The following is a 12,676-nucleotide window of genomic DNA, read 5'->3' as shown; positions in this document are numbered from 1 at the left end:
GACAACTTTTTAGAGGAGTTAATATTCAACGGTCGGCGATTATCCTTGCTAGCAGTTTATGTTGAATTAGTAATGATTCTAAGGGACCCAATAACTGCACACTCAAAAATAAAAAAAGAAACATAGCCGCAAAATACTAGGGTCTGAATCCTTTCCATTAAATTTACCAATGTGATGTAGTTCCAATTCATGTTTCTAGATATTGTTTTCTTCTCTCCTAATCACAAGTATCTATCTGACTCAATATAATGAGGTTGCCTCTTTTAGCTAAGTTTTTTTCGGCACACAGTATTATAAAACTCGGATCGGACTGACCGATTTGACTGGTTCAACCGTGAACCAGACATCAAATCGGTTCGAGTCTTTCATCTAACAATTTCGACTCGATTGATTTAAACTTAAAATCGGTGACTTAGATGGTCGGACCAATTGGACTGTTTGAGTCAATCAAAGTTTTTTATAAAAACAACCAAAACAATGTCGTTTAAAGATGAAAAAACTTTTAGCTTATTTGTAACTATATTTTTCATTTGTTAACTTATATTATAGCAAAACTTTCATTGTTTAATTAAATTTTAAACTTATGTGCACTTTTCTTGCACTTAAAGCATAATAAATATGTTGTTTGAAGTTGTTTTTAACATTTTATAGTAGTAAAATATTTTTGTTGATTATTTAATTAGGTATGGTAATATTTTAAAATTAGAAATATAGAGTTATTAAATAATATTAGCTAACATTATGAATTTCTTTTATAATTTTTAATATAAACCGAGTTAACCGACTCAACCAGTAACACACTAGTCCAACTAATAACTTATTGACTAAATGACATGACTAAGTCATTAATCTCTCTAAGTTTAATAACATTGTACAATACTCAAACACAAATCTAGAAAATAAGTATTTATAGCTTCAACTAACCATCATTGTCTATATACATTGTTGATCTAAAATAATCACTTCTAGGCAAAACATATCAATTATTTTTACATAAGCACCAATATATCATAGGGAGGTCAAATGGGAGTACAATGGGTCTTATAATACAAAACTTTTGAAAGCCTTTAGTAAACAATTACTCTTCAAACACACTAAATCATCAATAAATTATAAGAAAAACTAAGCCTTTATCTTAATAGGTGAGGTCAACTAATGATCTATCATAAATCATGTTCATTAATAAAATATTAATGTTTAAGTCTTTCTTTATCATTTCTTCTATGGTATTTCTTGGTCTCCCTATTCCTATAGGAAATGGACTAGCTTGCATTTGATCTACTCTTCTAACTACAGCTTCTACCAATCTCCTTCGCACATGGTTAGTGATGAATGGAGAGTGATCGGTGATGAATGTCCGATAGAATATGAAGGATCAGAGGACCTGGTCGGAATATCGTTTGGACCTGCCAAGGAGGTACCTGAAAAGGTTTTGTTAAACTTAATTCACTCTCATGAATTCATTTCCTGCAGGATGGCAGATAGCAACTCAATTGTTGCAGATTCCAAGTCAAGCAACTCAATTGTTGCAGATTCCAAGTCAAGCCATCAAGACCAGTTATGGAAGGATGAAGTTGCAGCATTGGATAGAAGCTTGGTCACCTCAACCAACTCAGTAAATCATGGCATTAATCTTCCCATCAAGACCAGAGACTTGATGATCCAACATGAATTCCATCCCCTCCCTATGACTCAATACATTAACATATCATTGGAACATCATGGAAGACCAAATTTTGATCATGAATTCAAGGACATGGACAAATGCTATTCCCTTTCTCCTTGGACTGAATGTGATCAACAATCAGGAATCCAGGGAGTGAAGAAAGTTGCTGAGCAATTGTATCTTAATTGTCAAGCAAATTGTGTTTATTCAATAGGGATGTTGTTACTTTGTATTTTAAGTATAATCTTTGTTGTAATTCTGTTTTTAGTTTGTTAGGAAGGTTGTTGAGATTCAACCTATATATGTTAGTTAATTTCATTCTCATTGTATCACTTTCAATTGCAATCTAATAAAGGTTTAAGCTTCAAGCTTTTCTCTCCATTTTCTTCTTCTTCTCGTTTCTTGGCATACAAGTTAGATCAATGGGGCTTTGTTTTCTAAGATGGTATCAGAGCATCAATTGATGCTCTGTTGCGCATTCCCCTACTCTGATATTCTGTCATCCTTTCTCTACCTCTCTTGATTTATTTTTCCTTTCTGATTCATCATGGCAAACTCTATTGCTTTAGTCAATCCCCTCAATGATCCCTTGAGTCCCTATTATATGAGTCCAAATGAAAATCCTGGAATAGGATTGGTATCCCCTCCATTAACAGGAACCAACTACCATTCATGGTCAAAAGCCATGATGATGGCTCTAAAGACCAAGAACAAGTTACAATTCATTGATGGATCTCTTCTAAAACCAAGCACAGCAGACCCTACATTTGCAGCATAGGACATATGCAATACCCTTGTGCTCTCATGGATCAATCATTCGATAGACAAGACAATCTTGCAAAGCATTCTTTAGTTAGACACCTCTCTGGAAGTCTGGGAGGATCTAAAGGAGAGATACTACCAGGGTGATGAATTTAGAATATTTGATTTGCAAGAACGAATTTATAGTGCAAGACAGGGAAATTTGTCCATAGATGCCTATTACACCCACCTGAAAGGTTTATGGCAAGAACTAGATAATTTCAGACCTTTACCTTCATGTTCAGTGCAGTGTGATTCTAATCTTGCTGTTCTTGTTAGATCCTACAGAGAAAACGACTATGTCATCAGATTCTTAAGAGGTCTAAATGAAAATTACTCTGCTGTTAGATCTCAAATCATGCTTATGGACCCTTTTACCATCCATAAACAAAACATTCTCTCTTCTTATCCAGCAAGAAAGACAATTCCTAGATGCAAATGATCAATTCAATGATACAAGGATTCTTGCCAACACTTCTAGTGAGAACACTGGTGGACCAAAATCCAAAGGAAGAGGTTTTGGAACCTTCAACAATGACAACATAGGAAAAGGTTCCATGAGCAATGGAGGAAGGGGAAGAGGTAGGCATGACAGAAAAATTTGCTCTTATTGTAACAGGGTTGGTCACATTGTTGATACCTGTTACAAGAAGCACGGTTTTTCCCCTCACTACAAGAAGAACAACAATGTCAATAACATTGTCAATTGCAATGAAGAAAGTGATCAAGACAGCAAAGAAAGCATAGGAGGCTTCACTGCTGATCAACATAAAGCCATTCTGGCTATGATCAAAGAACCTGGCAATCATCAAGTAAATCAGGTCACAAATCAAGTCACCAATGTTGATTCTTTAAGTCAAGGTAACCCTCAACTCATGACTTGTGGTTCTGGATCAAAGGATTGGGTTCTTGATACAGGAGCAACTGATCATGTTTGCTTCTGTTTATCAGAATTCCAATCCTTCAAGAAAATAGATCCAATTCAAATTAGATTGCCTAATGGAAATAATGTTGTGAGTAACATTGCAGGAACTGTTTTCTTTTCAAATGACTTGTGCTTAAGCAATGTCCTTTACATTCCTAACTTTAGTTTTAATCTAATTTCAATTTCTAGATTAACCTCTGCACTTAACTGCAAGTTAACTTTCACCAACACCAAATGTGTGATGCAGGAAGAGTCCACATTGAGGATGATTGGTGCAGCTGAGGCAAAAAGAGGGTTATACATCATTAGTGCTAAGAATTTGCATTACAATTTCAATAGACTAGTTAACAATTTTGAGAAAACTGGAACTAATAATTCTAGCAACTATGACTTGTGGCATATGAGACTTGGTCATCCCTCCAATGCCAAGCTTACCATATTAAGTAAAGTGTTTTCCTTTATAGACAATAAATTCAATAATGAACCATGTCATATTTGTCATTATGCTAAACAAAGAAAGCTATATTTCCATGACAATAACAACAAATCTGCTCACATATTTGATCTTATTCACATGGACATATGGGGTCCTATTTCTGTCTCATCCATCCTAGGACATAGATATTTCCTTACTGTTGTAGATGATAAATCTAGGCACACTTGGTTGTTCTTTATGAAGGCCAAATCTGAGACATCTATTCTTGTTCAATCCTTTGTTAATATGGTTGAAAATCAGTTTGACAGAAAGGTAAAAACCATAAGGTCTGATAATGGACCCGAGTTCAAATTGGAGAATTTTTATAACTCCAAGGGAATCATTCATCAAAAAAGTTGTGTTGAAACTCCTCAACAAAATGGAATTGTTGAGAGAAAACATCAACATATACTAGGGGTGACTAGAGCCCTTATGTATCAATCATCCTTACCAAAATGTTTTTGGAATTATGGTGTTGCTCATGCTGTATATTTAATCAATAGACAACCATCTCTTTTACTTAATAAGAAATCTCCCTATGAGATTCTTTACAATCAAGAGCCTAATTTTTTAAATCTTAAAGTATTTGGTTGTTTGTGTTTTGCCTCTACTCTTACTAATAACAGAAAGAAGCTTGATCCTAGAGCTAGAAGTGTGTATTTCTTGGATTCAAGCATGGTATAAAAGGATATGTTATGTTTGATTGCATGAATAAAGAAACCTTTTTATCTAGGAATGTTAGCTTTTATGAAACTAGAAATCTCCTTATGAGATCCTTTACAATCAAGAGCCTAATTTTTAAATCTTAAAGTTTTTGGTTGTTTGTGTTTTGCTTCTACTCTTACTAATAACAGAAAGAAGCTTGATCCTAGAGCTAGAAAGTGTGTATTTCTTGGATTCAAGCATGGTATAAAGGGATGTGTTATGTTTGATTGCATGAATAAAGAAACCTTTTTATCTATGAATGTTAGCTTTTATGAAACTGTTTTTCCCTTTGATGATAGCAAGAATCTGGTAAGGGAAGAGAATGATGTGTCTCTGCCTACATCATCCTTTAGCATTAAGGATCATTATCTTGACCATGATATGAGTCATGAAGCTGGTTATCAGAATGAACCTCCCATAATAGAAGGTAATGATTATCATCCTTTGGACATTGAAGATCACCTATTGAGCCAACCAGATGAGTCCATGGACCATGACAATAATGCCAATAATGACTTAAGGAGATCCTCTAGACAAAGGAATGCTCCTAATTACTTAAGAGACTACCATTGCTCCTTAGGAACCAATGCCTCCTGTGTAAGTAAGAAAGCTGTCAAATATCCTCTATCCAATGTGTTGTCCTATGAGAAATTATCCAGCAACCATAGAAACTATGCTTTAGCCATTAGCTCCAATACTGAGCCTGAGAATTATACTGAGGCAATTCTATCCAACATCAACATTGGATTGATGTTATTAATACTGAGTTGAAAGCCCTCGAGAAAAACAACACTTGGACTTTGACAGATCTTCCTAGTGATAAGAAAGCTATAGGGTGTAAATGGGTTTTCAAAATAAAATATAAGGCTGATGGAAGTATAGAGAGATACAAGGCTAGACTAGTGGCTAAGGGATACACCCAAACTGCAGGGATTGACTACATTGACACCTTTAACCCAGTCATTAAGATGACCACCATTAGAACTATCATTGCTCTTGCTGCCATAAGGAATTGGTACCTCTATCAACTAGATGTTAACACAGCTTTTCTTCATGGTGATTTAGTTGAAAAGGTTTACATGAAACCTCCCCCTGGCCTCAACATACCTAATTCTTCTCTTGTTTGTAAACTAGAGAAATCTCTATATGGTCTAAAACAGGCAAGCAGACAATGGAATGCCAAACTTACTGTTGTTTTAGTTCAACATGGATACATTCAGTCCAGAGCAGACTACTCTTTGTTTACCAAAATAAACAATAACAACTATACTATAATTCTTGTGTATGTAGATGATCTTGTTGTTGCAGGGAATGACCTTGATGAGATAAACTCTATAAAGAATATACTTGACAGAAAATTTAGCATCAAAGATCTTGGCATACTTAAATATTTTCTAGGAATTGAAGTAGCAAGAAGCAAGGATGGAATAAGCCTCTGTCAAAGGAAGTATGCCCTCGACATACTTCAGGAATCAGGTTTGCTTGCTGGAAAATCTTCCACTACTCCCATGGATAACAATGCTAAACTTCATAGCACTTCAGGTAATCTACTTTCAGAGATAACTTCCTATAGGAGACTCATTGGTAAGTTAGTTTATCTCACTCATACAAGACCTGAAATATCTTTCTCTGTTAGTCATTTGAGTCAATTCTTGGCTGCTCCTACTATTGATCATTTTAGAGCTGCCATAAGAGTTTTGCGATATATCAAGGGTTCTCCAGGCAAAGGTCTCTTTTATCCCACTGAAACCACCATCTCTTTGAAAGGCTTCAGTGATTCTGACTGGGCTTCTTGTATTGATACAAGAAGATCAGTTACTGGTTTTTGCTTTTTTCTTGGAGAATCCTTGATTAGTTGGAAAAACAAGAGGCAAAAGATTGTTTCTAGATCCTCTGCAGAGGCAGAGTACAGAGCTTTGGCTCTTACTAGCTGTGAGGGCCAATGGCTCCTATATCTCCTTAATGATTTACAATTAAATCATGTTGGTCCTATCATTTTGTACTGTGATAATCAATTTGCCCTTCATATAGCTGCTAATCCTGTGTTTCATGAGAGGACCAAACACATAGAAATTGATTGTCATTATATTAGATACAAAGCCTCTAATGGTGTTGTTCATCTCTTGCCCATTGCTAGTTGTGATCAAGTGGCGGATATATTTACATAGGCTCAACCCCCAGGGATTTTTCTTAGTAATCTTTCCAAGCTGGGTGTTAAACTTAATTCACTCTCATGAATTCATTTCCTGCAGAATGGCAGATAGCAACTCAATTGTTGCAGATTCCAAGTCAAGCCATCAAGACCAGCTATGGAAGGATGAAGTTGCAGCATTGGATACAAGCTTGATCACCTCAACCAACTCAGTAAATCATGACACTAATCTTCCCATCAAGACCAGAGACTTGATGATCCAACATGAATTCCATCCCCTCCCTATGACTCAATACATTAACATATCATTGGAACATCATGGAAGACCAAATTTTGATCATGAATTCAAGGACATGGACAAATGCTATTCCCTTTCTCCTTGGACCGAATGTGACCAACAATCAGGAATCTAGGGAGTGAAGAAAGTTGCTGAGCAATTGTATCTTAATTGTCAAGCAAATTGTGTTTATTCAATAGGGATGTTGTTACTTTGTATTTTAAGTATAATCTTTGTTGTAATTCTGTTTTTAGTTTGTTAGGAAGGTTGTTGAGATTCAACCTATATATGTTAGTTAATTTCATTCTCATTGTATCACTTTCAATTGCAATCTAATAAAAGGTCTAAGCTTCAAGCTTTTCTCTCCATTTTCTTCTTCTTCTCGTTTCTTGGCATACAAGTTAGATCAATGGGGCTTTGTTTTCTAAGAGGTTCTCCAACGATCAAGTCAGTAGAGTAATCTAGAGAGAGAAATGGAGTAAATAAGAGAGAAATTAGAGTAAATAATAATAAGTGTAGCAATAAATGAGATAATGAGAATTAAATTCTACTTCATGTGTGGTCTCCTCTATTTATAGAGTTTGAGGTGTGTTGAGATGGCATCTTGATGTTGGCCAACATCTAACGGGTACAATGGACGTACTCTGGTAGTCCTTGCATACTGTGCAGATCTGCTCTTGTCGAGTTTTCGGGGGCATGCGGAATGTGCAAGCTTAATGACGGGTGGCTTATTAGGTGACATTGAGGGTGAGTCATCGGCGCATTAATGACGGGGTTAAAGGTGCATTAAATGATGGTTCAGAGACATTAATATCGAGTCAGGAACATTTATAGCATCTACCACAAGTGAACCCATCTGAGGCGGGTAACGAGGAGATGAGGAGCCTAGTGCTGGTTACCCGGGGCAGTCAAATGATAGCCTGAATGTGACCGGGGTAGAACACATATACTTCATCTTACTTCGACTTATACAGAATCCATGTGCCTTTAAAGCTTGTCTCTTCATTTCCAACTTCTTATTTAATTCATCTCTCACGTCTCCCACTAAGAAAATATCATCTACAAAGAGCATGCATTGCAACGTTGGTTCTTAGATATGCTCAATGAGCACATGCAAGACCAATGTAAACAAGTAGGGACTCAATGTTGACCCTTGATCAGTCATCTAACAATAGGAAAATCTTCTTAGACCTTGTTTTGTGTTCTCAAGTTAGTCTTGACCTCATCATACATATCATTGATTACTCGAATATAGGCAATATAAACATTTTTCTTCTTTAGAGCATTCCACAAAACTTCTCTAAACATTTTATCATGTCTTCTTCAAATTAAGAAAATATCTCCTTTTAAGGAGGTTGAATACAATATTGATATCTAACCTTAATAAATCAAACTTATCCTTCACCTATTTTGTTAGAATTAGCTTAAAGTAATAACTAAACAACATAATTTTAAAGAAAGATAGGTTTATAATACTCACATGCACCAGTGTAAGGATATCTTATTGTTAATGGTTGAACTAACTGATTTGAATAACAAAAATTGATTTTGAATTATTTATTACAAAATATCATAATCTCATATTTGTTAAAATCTCAATTAATTAAATGACATTGGACCATAGTTAGAGATTAAGCACATTTATCATCAGTTTGGTCATCTGTAAACTTTGTGTGATTTTAAATGGTTTTTAATTAATTATTAAATCAATTTCAAAAATTAATAAAACATTGAATATATAAAGGTTGTTAGGATAATCATGAATAAAAATCTGGTAACCAAATTCCAAATTAATAACAGAGATAAGAGGGGTTGTTACCATATTTTTTGAGTTGATTCATATCTTCAAAGTACCTAGGTTCAGCTATAAAGTAGGCCCCTACTAGTTGAACACACAAGTAGTATGGAAAATATTAGAGAAAGTCCAACAGCAACAAGTATTTACTGTTACTTGTAGTATTATTAAAATGACAATATATTCCTTGATGTCTAGTCATTAAATCATAAAAACTAAATAACATTTTTTAGAAAGTAGTAAAGGTATTTTAAATAAGGTTAGTGATACTTAGGAGCAATATTCTTCTCCACACAAAAAATAAAATAAACTAAATTTTGTCTATTTCAGTAATTAATTAAATAACCAAATAAATTTTAAAGTATAAAACAAATTATGTTATTCAGTAAGGTTACTATTTAGGAGGGACTAATAGAATAATAATATTTTCCAGGGTCCGCAAATCCTAATTTCAAATTTAAATATAAATATATTCCTAAAAGTGGGATTAAAAAGGATTTTATACATTTTGGCTGGGAAAAAATAATGGCAACTACTCTAAACTAATAGTGTTAGTAATGCTCAACCAAAAATCAGGTCACGACAACATTCAATTCTTGATCAACTTCCTAACCTGTCTTATACTCAAGTGGTATATCAATAACAAGTTGTTTATGCTAATTCTTAAAGATGGAGAAAATTTTACTTACTACTAGACTTAAGCAGAAATAAATAATCACATACAAGATTTTCAAGGTTATGTTTTTCAAATTCGAGTTATAAAAATAAGAAGTCATAGTCTAAATTTGAGAGTTTTTGAGAAGAATTGATCTAAGTTGATTTCCTTCCTTTTTTTCCTCTTTCATATACATGAGGAGGAAAAGTTTCCCAGAACGTACACTTAAAAGTGAATGGTATGTTTTGGGCTGAGAGACACCAACTATATATGTTTGTAAAATTAAATTAGTTACATCTATCAAATATTAGAATTAATAATTTATGCGATTTAATCTCATTATGGGCAGCTATTTTTTGTTAATCACATGAAAGTAGGTAAATGCATTTTGGCCATTATCTACAAGTTATTGCACGAAACTTCCAACATTCTCCTAGTTGGCCTAAATTTGAATCCAATCCTTACATTATTACCTTAATAATAAATATTGAGTATGAGTTATCTGGGTCATGCATCAATTTATAAAAGAGATTTGCTTCCATATGCTACATACACTAATGCATCATTATACAAGATACATAAATAGTACACAAAGTAACATAATGGTTCCTTTTAGTTTTTACTATAGATCTTTCACGTTAAAACTTCTAAGACAATCATGTGCACATTAACTAACACAAATAAATGATCCATGTTCAGAAACACGTAAACAAAAATGTCAGCATCATTAATTAATTACGTCATTCTGGAGAGAAAAGACCAATTAATATTGCGAATATCATTGATATTTCTCACTATAATAAAGACATAAAAATGCCTTATTTATAATACATAAATACGTAAGAATTTATCTACCTAACTAACTAACAAACCAATAATCACATGTTGTAAAACAATTTCAATATGTTTTAAATGTGTAAAACGTGTCAATTACAAGAGTTGTTCAGCCAATGTCTCACTTGATTTTCTAACTAGTTAATTGGTTAACTACAGAGTCTACAATGTTAATCAATTAACATTTATCCGGTTAATCAATTAACCATGCAATTAATTGATTAATTGTTATCGATTCTGTTTTGTTTCTATGGTAGCTTTGTTTTTCAATAGCCTCACTCAAGCTGGAGGGTAAATATTAATGACTCCAACATGATAATATGATTTGATAACAATGTGATGGATCAGAATCTCGATCATGGTGTGATTGGTTTTTCTCAATCACTCGATTATTCTCGTGGCCATAAATCTTGACCATATTCTCATGGTTTTTCCATGGTTTTACATTATTGATTGAAGCTTCCTAGCTGCTTCTGATCATAGTATTTACTTTCTTGGCGTGAATTTAATATATTTTCTTGACAATATTTTTAATCATCCCTTTACAAACGAGGTCTTGAAAACAGGTTATAACAATCTTCAAAGCATGATCACAATCTTGCATGACACTAATCTGGGATGTGTATTTGTTCTGCCATTTCTTCCATTTGTCAATGTAAAAGAAATGTATATTTGAGATTGATACCCCCTTTGAAGTAGTTGAGCCTTTTTGTTTACGAGTTCTTAAAGAACTTTGATTGTTTCTTGATTGATCTTCTGTTGACTTGAGTTATAATTATCTTCACCTTCTATTGTGATCCTCATCTTCTTCATCTTTATTCCATTAGTTTATCAAGTTAGTTAATTGTTTCCCAAAATAGATTTATGTTTAGTTTGTTATTAGGAATCTTTCCTTTTTTTGTTATCTTTCTGTTTTTCTGGTTGGTTAGTTATTTTGCCAACCATGACTCCTTTTGTATAAATTGAGCCTTTGGTTCAAAGCTTAAGATCAATAAAAATCAAGATGTATTCATTCAATTGCAATATGGTATCAAAGCTCTCAATCTGAGAGCTCTGCTGCGCACACTCAATCCATTTGCATCAATTGCAGAATGCCATTTCCCTCATTCTGATTCCTTCGTATTCATGCTCAAGTGCCAAGCATAAACCTTTAAAATTGCTAACTGATCATCATAGAAGAAATAATATCAAGATCCATTCTTCCTTCTATTCCCCTCAAAAGAGCTTCTGGTTCAGATCCAACCAATTCTTATCTTCGGTTTTTCATAAAAACATCATGGCAGATTCATGCATTCATGAATCACAAGGTAACTCCTCTGTTCCTTTCCTTAATGTTGACCCTCAGAACCCCATCAATGCATATTACCTGCACCCCGGGGAGAATCCTGGTGCAATCTTAGTATCACCACCATTAGAGGGTGGGAATTATCACTCATGGAGTAGAGCAATGAGGAGAGCCTTATCATCCAAAAACAAACTCAAATTCGTTGATGGTTCCATAAGAGTGCCCTCTCCTATTGATCCTCATTTTGATATTTGGGAAAGATGCAACAATATGGTTGTGTCTTGGATCACTAGATCTCTTTCCCCAAAAATTGCTGAAAGCACTGTCTACATTGACAATGCACAAGATCTATGGAAAGATCTGAGGGAGAGGTTTTCAAAGGGCAACTACTTCAAGATGTCCAATCTGCTGCAAGAAATCCATTCTATCAAGCAAGGAGAGAGGGATGTATCAGGATATTTTACTACCCTGAAAATCATTTGGGAAGAATTAGAATCATTGAGACCTACACATTCCTGCACTTGTGAGATTCAATGCAGATGCAACCTTCTCAAGAGCATCAAAGATCACAGAGAATCAGAATACGTAATATGCTTTCTAAAGGGATTGAATGACCAATTTCAAACCACCAAGTCTCAAATCTTATTGATGGAACCTCTACCCTCCATCAACAAAGTATTTTCTTTAGTCACTCAGGCTGAAAACCAATTGGACACCACTCAGAACAATGAAACAAGACTCCTATCCAATAGAAGGGACAATGACAATTGGAGGAACACCACAGGAAAGGACAATGCAATGATCCAAAGAAGTCAAGATGATAATTGGAGAACCACAAGTGGTAGAAGCACTAATTCATACCAAAGAGGCAGAGGAAGGTTGGGAGGAAAAGGATACAACCAAAGATTTTCTTCCACAAGAATATGTACCTACTGCAATGAAGGAGGTCACACCATAGACACATGCATGGATTTCCTCCCAATTACACCAAGATTAAAGAAAATGAAGGTGCAGTGAACAATTTGATGGAAACCAAGCAATTCGAGAATACCAAACAACAACCTGCCCTACAGTTCAATCCAGAACAGTATGCTCTACTCACCAAT

The sequence above is a fragment of the Lupinus angustifolius genome, chromosome LG12 (assembly GCF_001865875.1).
Source record: "Lupinus angustifolius cultivar Tanjil chromosome LG12, LupAngTanjil_v1.0, whole genome shotgun sequence".
Classification (NCBI taxonomy): Eukaryota; Viridiplantae; Streptophyta; class Magnoliopsida; order Fabales; family Fabaceae; genus Lupinus; species Lupinus angustifolius.
The sequence above is the reverse complement of the archived record's forward strand: the minus strand, read 5'-3'. Positions refer to the sequence as shown.